The 13,707-nt window shown below is 43.1% G+C and overlaps 1 protein-coding gene across 2 annotated transcripts in view; it reads left to right on the top strand.

Moving 5' to 3' along the window:
- Window positions 1-13,707, top strand: part of Nt5dc3 (5'-nucleotidase domain containing 3) — a 77,899-nt gene that overhangs the window by 21,898 nt on the left and 42,294 nt on the right. The gene's annotated exons all lie outside the window — the stretch shown is intronic.

Raw genomic sequence — 13,707 nt, 5'->3', positions numbered from 1 at the left:
ATAATGGAGTCAGGAACCCTGGAGAAAGCTGTGTGTTCTGTCATTAGAAAAACAGGCAGTCCGCACTGTTCCACGTGTCCCTTGCACACACAGACTTTTTTGTATGTGATGTCAGGGGTTCCTGGACATCTGTCCTTTCAGTGTCCCAGTGTTCATTTAGTCCATCTGGTTCCTAAAAGTGTGAGGGATGGAGACAGTATGGGATCATGTGCAAGCAGAGCTCAGCATGGGGACTGTTTGCTAGATTCAAATCTGCACCCAGACAGGCGTGAAGGCACAGTGCCTGTAATTCCAGCACTTGGGAAGTCGAGGCAGGAGGATTGCCAGTTTGAGGCCAACCTTGGCTGGTGAGACCCTGTTTCGAAAAAGAAAATAAGAAATATATAAAAAATGCAATATCAAGAAGCCCTCCTGAATGGAATAATGATTCCTTTTTGTCCTGACTTTTGCTGCTGAGTGCCAAGGTTTTCTGAAACTGTAGTGGGGGTGGCTGGTTGAGCTCTGGAATCCATTTTCCTCTTTCAACAGGGCATACATCCTGGATAGTGAAAGGAGATAAAGTGGTAAAAGGAGATTGAATTTTGTTAGAAGAATGAGAAAATGTTAAAAGGAGATTAGGTGGTAATTTTGCAAAAAGAATTAAAACTTCAGTAGTTCTCAAACTTAGTGGCACATCTGCGTCACCTGGGGAGCTTGTTTTAAAATGAAGGTTCTGATGTCTTAACCCTGGAGCTTCTGATTCATAGGTGTGGAAGGCCCTGGAGCTGTGTTTTCACAACTGGATTTGGAAGCCAGTGTTTTGTTGAACTCTTGAAGATAAGTGGACACAGATATCCTCCACTCTTCAAAAGGTGCTCTTGGCCTTTGACTCCTAGCATTTGGTAGACTGGGTAGTCTAGAAGCCTTTCTGTATAGAGCACTTGCTTGCTGAGTAAAATAGGAAGACCGTTCCTTTAAATGCATCACCAAACTCTGAGAAAGCTGGAGAGAAATCCTGGGACCAGTGACAAGAGAGAGCTGGCCCTACCAGTGGCTCACACGTGTAATCCTAGCTACTTGGGAGGCTGAGATTGGGAGGATCTCGGTTCAAGGCTAGACTGGGCAAGTAGTTTGAGAGACCCCATCTCTAAAATAACCAAGCAAAATGGACCGGAGGTATGACTGAAGCCGTAGAGCACCTGCTTTGCGAGTACAAAACCCTGAGTTAAACCCCAGTCCTGCCAAAATAAAAAATAAAAAGACAACAAGGATCTGAAGCAGGATGGTGAGAGCTCCTGGGGTGCTGCTGACCTGGGAGCCTTGGGCATACATGTGCGCATTGTTGGAGACACTTTTGTGAGTCTGGTGGCGTCTTTTCCTGCAGGGAGACAGTAGGGATGCTTGTCTCTCTTGGCCTTTGCCCTAGATATTTTTTCAGTGTGTGGGGAGTTTGTGGAAGTCTCCCCATAACCATGTAATCCTGAGATAGTCCTCACATAAACTGAAGTATGAATTTAATGTGTGTTTGGTTTGTAATCCCAAATTGAGAAGTAACTTGAAGTGCGTGGTAATGACCCAGGACTCCTGGTAGAAGCAAGTGCCAACTCTCCCTGGGTGAATAGGCCTTGACCTCATCAGTCCTCCCAGGACTCTCAAGATTAGATCAAGCAAATGTGAACTCACGATCCAAAATTTAAAAAGCACACAAGTAAGCCAGCATAAGCGAGAATCAGGCAGATTGCCAAACAGCAGAACTGGTAAGAATAGGACTTCAGATGTTAGAGTAGTGGCATTTGATAATGTTTAAAGCTTTTGGAGATATAAAAGATGAAAATGAGAGCAAAAATGACAAAACTACTAAAATGATTGGGCAGATTTTGAAAAGAAACAAATAGACACTCCAGAATTTTTAAAAAATCTTTTTATTGTTACCATACTTGGGGTACATTGTGACATTTACCAAAGTTCTTACAATATACCATAGTTGAATTCACACCCCCCCACCCCGCCCACCCACCGCCATCACTCTCCTGTATCCCCTTCCCCTCCCATTCCTGGAAGAGTTTCAACAGGTCTCATTTTCCCATTTTCATACATGAGTACATAGTATTTCCACTACACTCACCTCCTTCACCCTTGCCTTATATCCTCCCCCTCCCACTGATACCAGCCCCCAGACACGACCTGTTTTACCTTCCTGTTCTCTGTTTTCAAAAAAAGACATCTTTATTTGTATAAAATACAAGGTGTTTCATTGTGACATTTTCATGTATTTATGTATTACAACTCAAATTGGTTCATCCCTTCTATTCTTCTCCTTTCTGCTTTAGTCCCCTTCTTATGGTAATTTCAACAGGTTTAAAAATTCTATATTCATTCTTGTATAGAAAGTATATAAGCTATATTCACCTCCTTTACTTTCTTTTTTGTTTTTTTTTAACCTTCCCTCTCACTTAGTATGGCCTGTTTTTATTTTGCTTGCATTTGTATTGGGCCTATATTCAACAGAGAGAAAACACGTGGCCTTTGGCTTTCTGGACCTGGTTAACTGCACTTAAGATGATGTTCTCCAGTTCTATCCATTTACCTGCAAATGACAAAATTTCATTCTTTTTCATGGCTGAATAAAATTCCATTGTGTATAGATACCACATTTTTTTTAATCCATTCATCAGTTGTGGGGCATCTTGGCTGTTTCCATAGTTTAGCTATCGTGAATAATGCTGCAGTAAACGTGGGTGTGCAGGAGTCTATTGTAACCTGACTTACAGTCCTTCAGGTAACACTCCAGAAATTAAAATTTTAATTGTTGAACTTTAAAATCCTGTAGAATGATTTTAATTAGATTAGACAAAGGTGAAGAAAAAATTAATAAGCTGGAAGATAAGCCTGAGAAAATTGCTCAGAATATGACATGGTCACAGAGGTGGATATTATGAAAACAGTTGACTGAATGACAGAATGAGATGTGTAACATGTTATGTAATTGGAGTTTCAGCAGGAGAAGGAAGGAAGTGGGGGAGAGGCAATAGTCAAAGGAATAATTTCTGAGAGTTTTCCAGAACTAATGGAAGACAGAATCCTCAAATTTCAGAAAGCACAAAAAATCCTAAGCAGGTCAATAAGTAATTTAGACAGACAAAAAGAAAAAAATACTAAAAGCAGCCCCAAAGATCCAAAGGCATAGGAGTTGAGTACAGACCATACAGCAAGCATACCTGGGGTTGTGTCCTTCACTTATAACAGTTTGATATTAGACAAATGACATATGTATGTATGGCAGGAGTGGTCCTGGTGTTTGAACTCAGGGCCTCAAGCTTGATAGGCAGGCCTTCTACCACTCGTGCCACAATAGCCCTTTTTGTGTTGGTTATTCTTTAAAAAATTGTTTTCAATGGTACTGGGGTCTGAACGCAGGGCTTAGTGCTTGCTAGTGTTGAATATTTTTGAGATAGGGTCTTGCTCTATACCTGGCCAGCCTGGAGTCCATCCTCCTATTTATGCTTCCCATGTAGCTGGGATGACAAGCATGTGCCACCATGTCCAGCTTTTATTGATTGAGATGAGGGTCTCCAGACCTTTTTGCCCCTTGAACTATCATCCTCTGTATCTCTGCCTCCCTAGTAGCTAGGATTAGGATTATAGGCGTGAGCCACCACACCCGGCTTGGCAAATGACTTTTGTAGGCCTCAGTTTCCTCATTTGTAAAATGGAGATAATAATAATAATACCTATTTTACAGGATTGTTAGATTTATTTTTTATGGTACTGGGGTTTGAACTTGAGCCACGCCCCTAGCCAGGGGATTGTTAGATTTAAATTAGTCAGTATATGTAGATTTCTTTTTTCTTTATTGTAGAGTTCTTAAAATAGTGCTGAGCACACAGGAAGCCCTTTGTAAATGTCAACTGCTATTAGTGCTGCTATAAAGGAGTGAAAGATAACAGTAGACTGTTTTTTTTTTTTTTTGGTGGTGCTGGGGATTGAACCCAGGGCTTCGAGCATGATGTGCAAACTCTCTAACACTCACCTACTTCCCTGGCTGACAGCAGACTTTTGAATAGGACAGTAGGAACTTGAAGACGGTATAATCATCTCAAAGTAGTGAGAGAAAAACGTCAGCTTTGAATTGTATACCCAGCTAAGTCAGACCTGTTAATGAGAATAAAGAAAGTTTTAGGTGAAAACCAAGTGTTTACCACCAAAAGAATTCACTAAATTTAGGAAATTCTAAAGGATGTATAGTTTAGTATCTCTAATCATAAATTACAAAATCTGTAATGCTCCAAAATCAGAAACTTTTTGAGTGCTGACGTGACACCAACAGTGAAAATTCTGCACCTGACCTCACGTGGTGGGTAGCAGTGAAAACATAGATGCCCTGAAAATATTATCTAAAATGACCTTCAGGCTGTGTGTGTAAGGTATGTATGAAACACCAGTAAGTGTCACGCTCTTGCTTGGACCCATCTCGAGATGTCTCATTATGCAGATACATATATTCCAAAGTCTGAAACGTCTAAAATCTGAAACACTTCTGGTTCAGATAAGGGACATTCAACCTGTGTATATATGGAGGTGGTGGCAGGGTGGGGTAGGTGGGGAGAAGATCCCCCAAAGCAAGGTCCACAGTGAAGGAGACAATCAAAAGACTCGGTGGCTATGGAATAAATTGAAACCAATATTGACAGGATTGAAGTCAGTCCAAAGGAGGGCAAGGAGGAAAGGTAACAGAAACAGCAAACATCAAGAGACAGCACAAACTATGATGGTGGCAACAATTCTCGAGGTATCAGATTAAAAGACAGACTGTCAGGTCAGATAATAGAAGCCAAGTCCAGCTGGATGTGCTTGTAAGAGCTGTACCTCAGAATGAAGGGAGAGGAAGATTGGAAGGAGTAGAAGGGGAAGATATATTGGGTAAATGCTAACCAGAGAAAACCAGCACCTTACTAATATCAGACCAGTATTGAAACAGCATTAAAAGGAAATACAATTCACACTAGGAATATTTGCAAACTCCAGTTTGTGGGCCAGGTGTAGCCTGAGGTCTGTTTTCATTATTCAGTTCTATTAGTACACAACCACTCCCATTTGCTTCCTGCTTTTTTTTTTTTTTTTTTTTGTCCTAGACTTCTTTTGTGCTATGACATCAGTGTTGAGTAGTTGCAATGGAGATTGTATGACTCACAAAGCCTAAAATATTTGCTACCTGGTCCTTTCTAGACAATTTACATTAACTCCTGAGCTAGAAGTCCATGTATGTACAATCAGATCATGCTGAGTCTCACTGAGGGGTATTTAAGCACCTGCCTTTTCTCTAACTCTCTCTCTCTCTCTCTCTCTCTCTCTCTCTCTCTCTCTCTCTCTCTCTTTCTCCTCTCTCCCTCTCCTGCCCAGCAATAAAGAATCTCTTGGCCAGATCACTCCTCTCCACGTGGTTACTTTTGGGGCCTATATTTCCTTACAATTCCCACAGTAAAACAGGTGGGGAAAAAAGAAAGCAAGTTGCAGAATATGCTAATTACAAAAGGCTTTAAAATGCGTAAAAATTCTCTAGATTGCTTGAAGGGTTATACATGTGTGTGATAAAAGTCTAAAGTCATTAAAGAGAGTGAGAAACACCAAAGGGTGCATAGGAGTGAGGGGTGAGGGGCTAGGTGGGAAGAGAGTGCAGGTGAAGGCTGAAGGGGTTTTAATTCCCAGCTGCATGGTGGGGGTGTGGGTGTGTTTTGTAATTTTTTGTACCTTTCTTTGTATTTTTCAGGGAGCATGACGCATTCTTTAAAAGAGGTCCTTTGTGCAAGCAGATGGTGTTGATGGTCCCATGGCTGTAGGAAAGCAGTAGCAAAATGGCTTAAGGGAGAAATATGCCATGCAGTTTTACATTTTTAAGTAGGAGAGATGTGAAGTAGGAGGGAACCCTAGTGAGACGCCCCTGGAGGTCTCAGAGCCCAGTCTGCTGTAGGAAGAAGGAATCCCTTTGTCCATAGCCCCTGTCAGTGGCCACCTGGCATTGGCTTACGTTTGTCATGTGATCACAAGATTGCCAACCTTCTTGGAATGGCTAAGTCACAGAGTCATTGTAATTCCCCTTTCATGAATGTGACAGCTGCTTGGACAGGAAGCTGGCATTCCTGCATGGTCAGTGTGAGACCTCGTGGCTTCATTACTTAGGAAGTTCATCTTGGCACTCAGTCAGTTCGCCCATAGCCCCTGGGAAGCGAACTTTTGGCCCTGACAGCTGGTGGCCTGTGTGGTGTCCCTGGCTCAAAGCAGAAGCAAGCGGTTGGCTCTGCCGTGGTGAGCAGTCTACTGCTGTTAGATCGCCTTTCGAGGGCAGTGCTGGCTGAGTTCCTGTTTCTTCTGTGGTCAGCCAAGTCCTGACTTTGCCCTTCCTAAATGGACAGATATATTTTAGAGAAAGGAAAAAAAGCTTCTTTACAACTTCCTCAATAAAAATAAGCGTGCATTTAGCTGACTGAAGAGGAACACCGGCTGGACAAGGTGTATGCCTGTGGTCCCCGCTGAGAGCCAGGCAGGGGGAGAGGGTTTATGGTCTTATGCCAGGCCCGGGCAAAAGCCTGAGACTCTACCTGCAAAATAAGCTAAAGCAAAAAGGACTGGGGCCACTCAAGTGGTAGAATGTCTGCCTAGCAAGTGTGAGGCCCTGAGTTCAAACCTCAGTACTGCCAAAAAGGAAAAAAAGAACAAAAAGAACACTGTTTCCTTCAGTGCCTGTAATGCATTAGCAAGTGCCTGGAAGAAAATGATCCTGTTTTATTAATTATTTTCAAGTCAAACACTGTGTGTTCTAGTTCAGATAGTCCAAAGAGAAAGAGGCTAGTGGATCTGGCTGGATTTTATGGGAGTTTTCTGCTTTCATGGGTTGGTCCTTAACTTTGAGCAATTCATCTTTTAAAATTTTTTTCTGCCTTACTAGGACTTTGAGGAACTGTTTCATGCTAAGTGAATTAATCAGATATTGATATAAAACCTGAGTACAGTTTTAATGTATACTTAGAGATGTAATTTTCCAGGTAGATGGGACTATGTCTTTTGTTTTCTTTCTAACAGGAAAGTCTACTTGACAAGATCAGATTGTATGCACTGAGCCCTCCCTAATTTAATCAGTATTTGTGCATGCCTTTTCTGTGCTGGTTGCGTTAGGTGAAACAGTAAGCATAGTTAGGATAACAGTTTTCCAACTTTTTGCCCTCAGAACTTTTTTATACACTTAAAATTCTTGCTGAGAAAAATCTTGCAGAGGTCAAAGGACATGCCTAGTTTAAGGCCCTGGGTTTGATCTTCAGCTTTGCAAAAAAAAAAGAAAGAAAATCTTAAAGATACTTGAGTTTTTGTGTATATACATTATATTTGTGGCTGTATTAGAAATTAAGACTGAGAGGTTTTAAAAATATGTGCTCTTTGATTTATTTAATCTTTTCTTTTTCCCATACTGAGGCTTGAACTCAGGGCCTCACGCTTCCTAAGTAAGCACTCTACCATTCCAGCCACTTTACAAGCCTTATTAATTTATTTAAAATAACAATAGTAAGTCTGCTAGCTAACATAAATGGCTTGCTTTTTATGAAGAATGACTTTTCAAATGAGACCCGTTGAAACTATTGCAGGAATGGGGGAGGTACAAAGCTGAGTCAACTATGATACATTGTAAGAACTTTGATAAAGGTCACAGTGTACCCCCAGTGCAACAGTAATAAGAATAAAAACATAAAACAAAATGACTCTTTTCCAAAGTGAAAAGCAGATGAGGAGAATGTCATGGCCCCACATTTTTGCAGGTGTCCGTGGTGCTTGCATTTGTAGAAGACAGGTGGGTCCGTCCTCAGGCTGATTCTGCACCCTGTCTGTTGCAGCCTCAGACATCACTCAACCTCTGGAAAATCCCACCGTGTGTGGAGAGTGAAGAGAATGAAATAGGTAGATAACCTCTGTGTTAAATCCTTATTGCTCCTGTCACAAATAACTAAAAACGCAGTGATTTAAAACAGCACAAATTTATGTTCTGAAATGGTCTCCCTGGCTGAAGACACAGTGCTGGCAGGGCTGCATTCCTCTCCGGGGTTCTGGGGAGGGCGATCCCTTGTCCTCTTCAGCTTTCAGAGGCTTTCTACACTCTTTGTAGGCAAAGCCAGCAATGTCTGGTTGAGCCTTTGTCACATCTTACCTCTCTGACACTGAGTCCTCTGTACTCCTTTTCCATTGCACAAGGACTCTTGTGATTACATTGGACCCACCCGGGTAACGCAGGGAACTCTTTCTGCTACAGTCAGCTGGTAAGCAGCCTTAGTCTGTCTGTCCGCAGCCTTAATTCTCCCTTGCTGTGTTGGATAACATGGTCATGCAGTCTAGGGAATAAGGCAGGACGTTGGAGAGGCCTTAAGCTTGCTACACAGGTGTCTGCCACTTGAAGCAGTGTCCCAGCCCTGTTTGCTGTAGGTTATTGTTCAGTTAGGGTGTCCTGTTTTTGCTGGGCTAGCCTTGGATGGTGGGCCTATCTATGCTGCCCATGTTGCTGGGATTACAGGTACGCATCCACCATGTCCAGTTTATTTGTTGAGATCTTGCCTTAGCGTTGAACCTAGATCCTTCAGATACCCACCTCCCGAGTAACTGGAATTACAGGTGTGAGCCGCCACACCCAGCTTTGAAAATAGTTTTGACTTCAAAGATTCCTTGAGAGAGAGAGAGGGATCCTGGATTATGAGAATAACTGCTGACCTAGGAAGAATACTGGTTGAATGGACGAATAGAAGGGAAAAGGGACCGATGTTTGTGATACACCTTTTTTTGTGCCAGGTGTGGGCCTATGCTGTGTGGTTTAATAGCTGTGTGACTTTGGCCCTGGTTCTTTGCTTCTTAGCCGGATTTTTCTCATCTGCAAGTCTGGGGGAGGGGTGCAGCAGTACTCACCTCGTGGAGCTCTGGTAGCCAGATAATGAACCAGACGTCCCCTGGGCATGACATGGGGAAGGCGTTGATACGTCCCCTTTCTGCTTCCTCTGTACTGTAATAAAAAATTCTTGGTCCTTGCCTAGTATTTGATCTTTTGATATGGCTCAAGGTTCTTTATCTAAGAAAGTTTCCCCTTGAAGTTAAATGTAGTTTTGAGTGGTTAAGTTTGGTTTTTTGTTAAAAGACTTACCTTAAGGTTAGGTTGTCTTTAGGCTGTTATTATTTTCAATCTTATTTCAAGTGCAGTTGAATGTGGTTTTATTTTTGGAACTTTAGGAAGTGTGATGGATTTCTATAATGTAGTGAACTTCAGATATTACTTAGAGAGTAATCATGTGTAATTTTAACTTTTGGTGGGAGTAGTATAAATGTCACTTATGGTACTAATTTTTTAGGTGAGTAATTGTGTTTGTCATGGATTACTTTTCTCTACCGATGATACAAAATATGTAAATGAAGGGAAAATGAATTTCTTCTTAGATGTAGAGGCAATAAGAATGACTTAGTTGTGGGTGTCTGACAGGGACCTGGAAGTGCACTCTGTCATTGTGAAAAGAAAGCCTTGGCACTTCATTTCACCTTGGCATCTATTGTTGGACTACTGCCTAAGTAAAAATGATTTTTTTCTCATTGTATTTTTATTTTTTATAGTGTTTTTAATTGACATAACTGGGCATATCTTGATACATATATATAAGATATAAAGTATTATGATCAAATTAGGTGTTAGCATAGTTAGCACCTCAGACTTTTTTTGGGGGGGCGGTGCTAGGGATGAACCCAGGGCTTCCTGCATGTTAGGTAAGCACTTTGTCTCTGGCCGCATCCCCAGCCCCCTCAAATCTTGAGGAAGAGTCTCATTAAGCTGGCCTCTGCTAGGTGGGTGCCCCCTGCTACAGCCATGCTCTCAGCCCTTATGTCTTCTTAATGTTTTAAAAATGTTAAAACTCTTTGATTCACATCGTAATTGTTTTGCAGTGTACTGTGAAGGAAAATCTTCCTTGTGATTCTTTCCATGTAGCTGAGCAGAGTTTATACCAGCAGTTAAGCTTTCCATAGAAACTTAACTCCATTCGGGACACAGCTGCAGAATATGTCTGAGAACACAAAGTAATACATCACACATTGTCAAATACAGGGCCTGTGCAGGAGGTGTATGGGAAGATGGTGTGAGGTGTAAGGCTGATGATGCTTACACTTCTACTTAGGCCTCCTTCGGTTCAAACAATAGAAAACCCAAGTTAGGCTGATTTAATTTAAACAAAAACGTTTTACGAAGAAGAAATTGTATGGGTTCACGTAACTGAAAAGTTCAGCGGATGTGCTTGCTGCAAAGCGTGTCATTCCCTGAGTACAGGTGTCGTCACTCATGGTTTCCTCTGTTTTTTGACCTTCCTCTTTTCCCTGAGCATCCTTTTTAGCTTTTTAGTAGTGGGTCCTCACATCCTCAGGTTTACATCCTCTTAGGTCTGTGTTTGGAAGGAAAGAATGTCTTTTCCTTGAAATTCCCTTACAAGTCTAGAAACTGACCTGATTGTCTTCTTTGGCTCCCTTCTGTCTTCACCGGAAGTATGATGATTGCTAGAGAGGCACCCTGGGCCTGTTCCAAACTCGTCAGTGCTGGTGAGGGGGTGCTCTGTTGGGCCAGACCTGGGTTACTTGCTTTTCCACATTGAAGCCACACAGGCTGAGTGGAGCTTTCCCAAATGAATTCGGGGTATTTGAGGAATAAAAGGCATAGGTTAGGCTAGTTATGCTGCAGTGACAAGCAGCACAGAAAAAGTCTCAGTGGCTTCCTACAGATAGCCATAACCGAAGTTTCCTTCTCATTCGTGCTGAGTCCACTGGGGATTCTTGCAAGTCTGCAGCTCAGCCAGCTTCCATGTAGTGGCCTCCAAGCTTCTTTGTCTTGTGGTGTCTCTGTCACGTGTCCACATGCTGCTTTGCAGTTGACGCATGCCCCTTGTCACTTCTGCTCATGATCTGTTGGCCAGAGCCAAGAGTAGGGAGGGAGGTAAGAGAGGAAGGAGGACAGCAGTCTTTGTGCGTGTGTGGAGAGAGGGCAGCTGGTGGGAGCAAGCGTGAGATGGTGTAACTACCTGGTGAGCACAGACAATGGAGCATTATCATCTCGGGCAGCCTTGGCCCTGTCTGTCAGGCTCGTTCTGTGTCTTCCTGTCTTTGACTAGTATAAGCAATGCATTTGGTCAGTGCTTAGAGCTCTCCAGGGGCTTACTGATAGTCACTGTGCCTTTCTGAAGACACACCCTTTGACACTCAGGTCATAGATTTCTCACAGGTACACACGGCTCTGTGAGAGACAGTGCTGGCACTGCTGGACTTCAGGCTTTCATTAAAGGAGAGGCATTTAGCATTTCTGAACATGAAGGGGACGAGGTAGTTGGTAAACATTGTGCTTCCCAAGCTCAGATCTCTACACAGCTTAAAATATTTCCTTGACTAGAGGGAAGATGTGTGACTTCTGGACCTAAGTCCTGGTATCCTTTATTTTCTCTCCCTGTCAGTAGTAAAGACAGAATTTAGGCATCCACTTGAGCTTTCAAGTTCAGACAGACTCTTTGCGAGGGCTGCCCATTCTGTCCTATTCATGTTTGCGTGAACTGTTTTGGTAAGGGTGGCAGGGGTGCGGGGATCCCTCTTAGGGTCTTTTGAGGATGACACATAGAGCAGAGCAGCCAGGTGTTCTGGCGATGGCAGTCATGTGACATTCACTGCCTTGGGCTCTGGCCAGTGGTGAACCTGTGTCACTCCTAGGACGCTGATAAGGGGGGATTTTTCCCGCTTCACAGGAAGCTTTTAGAGCTTCTCTTGCCTATAAAAGTGAGTGATTGGTCACCTGAAAGCCATGCTCTTAGCCACCCTGAATCACTATGCTGCATGGACAACATTGTGTGGTCACATCCAAAAAATGACATGGTCTGTGACTTGTTCATTGTGTAAGACAAGGGTTAGACACCCAGGGGCTGGGCAGTGCTGGACTGTCCCCTGCCCGGAACTCGTTCTTGTGAGCCATCTGCCCTCAAGTTTCTTAAATGTCAGTCTGTTTACTGGCCTCATATCTGTGTTATTTGCAAATGAAAAAAAAAATTACAACAACAAAAAACACAGGTTACTGCCTCATTGGTTTTGACAAAGGAAGCTGATGAAGAAGTGGAACTGTTGGTGCATATTAGTTGTGGGTTTTCAGTAGACTCAAGTCACAGCTAGATCAGTGTGAATGAAATTGATTTATTCATTCATTCGTTTACCTTGTTGGTCTGGAAACTCTGAGTCGGGGACATAGAGGCTTGGTTTCAGGGGATGTAATGTGGGAACAGGCTTCAGGGGACAGCCTTTCCCCTTCCCTCCCTCCTTCCTTCCTCTCTCTGGGGATTTGAACAGAGCTTGTATTCGCTAGGCAGGTGCTCTACCACTTGAGCTACGCCTCCTCTCTTTTTTCTTTATTTTCCAAATAGGGTCTCATTTATGCCTGGACTGCAGTCTTCTTATTTATGTGTCCCATTTACCTGTAATGACAGGTGTGTCATCATACCCAGCATTATTGGTTGAGACGGAATCTTGTGAACATTTTGCCTGGGCCTACCTTGATCCCTCCTGATCTCCTGAGTAGCTGGGATTACAGGAGTGCATTGTGTGTGCATTTTTCTAGGGCAAGGATTCAATAGTTTCTGCTAGGTTTTCCAAGGGATTTCTATCTCAAAGAGCCTGTGAAGTGCTTGGGATGCTTGTGGATGCCTCAGTACAGCTGGGACTGTGCCCTGATCGAGGCCTGGTCCCCCAGTTGGAGCTGTTACCGGGTAAGAGTAGTACCTCCTGACTGTTCTAGGGGAGTCATTACAGTGGAAGTGGATACTGTGCTGCTCCTAGTCAGAAAGAAATGAACAGACAGGAAAGGGGATGCTCAGAAGTGCTGACTGACTCTCTCAGCCCTTCACAGAGGCTGCTTGGTCCCGTGATCCAGGGATGGAGTTAGAACTTAGATTTTGAAGCTGTGCTTCCCAGATTCAAATGCCTGTCCTGCCACTGGTTGGCTGTGTACCCTTCGGCAAAGCTTGTAATTTTGGTGTGCCTCGACTGTGCACATGTGTGAAGTAGGTAACCTAGTATTTGCTTCATAAGGCTGCTGAAGGGATGGAATGAGGCAATGCACAGTCTTTCTGATTGCACGTGATGCACGATCTTGCGCTTCTTAAAGACCGTCTGCTATTGCATCTGTGGTCCCAGCTGCTCAAGAGGCTGAAGCAGGAGCATTGCTTGAGCCCAGGGGTTCAGGCTCACCTTGTGAGACGCCATCCCAAAAAGGGGCTCCAGCTGTCCTGATGGAGCCAGGAGGCTGTCCTTCATAATGGCAAGAGTATTAAAAACACAGGTCAGTTTTTGAGTACAAGTTTTAGTTGTTTTGCCCATAGCTTCAGAAATAGCTCTAGCTTTTGGTATTTCTGAGCCGTTACAAGCAAAATTTGATGCACAAAATCCTAAAAAAGGTAAATGAATTCTGTCACATATCTTTTTAGCAAAATTAGGATGGTCTGTATTTTTGTCACAAGACTGATGGCACGAAGTTTTTCCTTTTTAAATGACTCCCTATTAGATGACTATCTGGATGAGAATACAACATTTCCTTTTTGTATTTGAATTATACAGTGTTTGCTCCCAAATTTCATTGAGGGTGTGCTCCTGAGACTCTCTTCAGCTCCTGCATCATGCTCTGGAGAGCTGCTCCCTGTC

This window comes from Castor canadensis, chromosome 8 (assembly GCF_047511655.1).
Source record: "Castor canadensis chromosome 8, mCasCan1.hap1v2, whole genome shotgun sequence".
Taxonomy (NCBI): domain Eukaryota; kingdom Metazoa; phylum Chordata; class Mammalia; order Rodentia; family Castoridae; genus Castor; species Castor canadensis.
This window is presented reverse-complemented; position numbering and strand designations above follow the sequence as displayed.